Source organism: Cicer arietinum, chromosome 6 (genome assembly GCF_000331145.2).
Source record: "Cicer arietinum cultivar CDC Frontier isolate Library 1 chromosome 6, Cicar.CDCFrontier_v2.0, whole genome shotgun sequence".
In the NCBI taxonomy this organism is placed as follows: Eukaryota; Viridiplantae; Streptophyta; class Magnoliopsida; order Fabales; family Fabaceae; genus Cicer; species Cicer arietinum.
This window is the reverse complement of record NC_021165.2, coordinates 56,432,261-56,433,166: the sequence shown is the minus strand read 5'-3', so window position 1 is coordinate 56,433,166 and position 906 is coordinate 56,432,261.

The following is a 906-nucleotide window of genomic DNA, read 5'->3' as shown; positions in this document are numbered from 1 at the left end:
GCATGTTGAAGCCGAGAAAACGACTCGCACCCGAAGCCGAGAAAACGACCCGCATGTTGAAGCCGGGAAAACGACTCGCACCTGAAGCCGAGAAAACGACCCGCATGTTGAAGTCGGGAAAACGACTCACACCCAGAAGCCGAGAAAACGACCCGCATGTTGAAGCCGGGAAAACGACTCGCACCCAGAAGCCGAGAAAATGACCTGCATGTTGAAGCCGGGAAAACGACTCGCACCCGAATCCGAGAAAACGACCTGCATGTTGAAGCCGGGAAAACGACTCGCTCCCGAAGCCGAGAAAACGACTCACATGTTGAAGCCGGGAAAACGACTCGCACCCGAAGCCGAGAAAACGACCCGCATGTTGAAGCCGGGAAAACGACTCGCACCTAGAAGCCGAGAAGTTTTCTTTGCAACACAAAAATAATAATAAAAAATATAACTAATTGATGTTTATAGGCCGAGGAAATAAATTGCACCATATTGTAATATAATATTCATAATACGTCTTTATAACAAAAAAAATCATAACAACAGATAAATATTTTCACCCTTAGGATTAGAATTAATGGTCGCGGCCGCCGGATGAAATTCATCCTCGCTCGCCGCAGCATATTACTCACTCTCAATCGTGGGTGGCCTTTGTGTCGCGACATATCCGACAACGTACGCCTTTGTGTCGCGACATATCCGACAACGTACGAGCAAATAATTTAACAGATTATTTCACCGTCGTGTCCATCTGTCTACCGTCGTGTCCATCTGTCTCGTTCACATACCCACATTACGTTATTTTTTTAAAAGAAAAATTAATTTTTTTTTTACTTTAAAACAAATATAGAAGATATAATCAATGAATAAATATTATTATTATTATTATTATTATTATTATTATTCTTATTATTA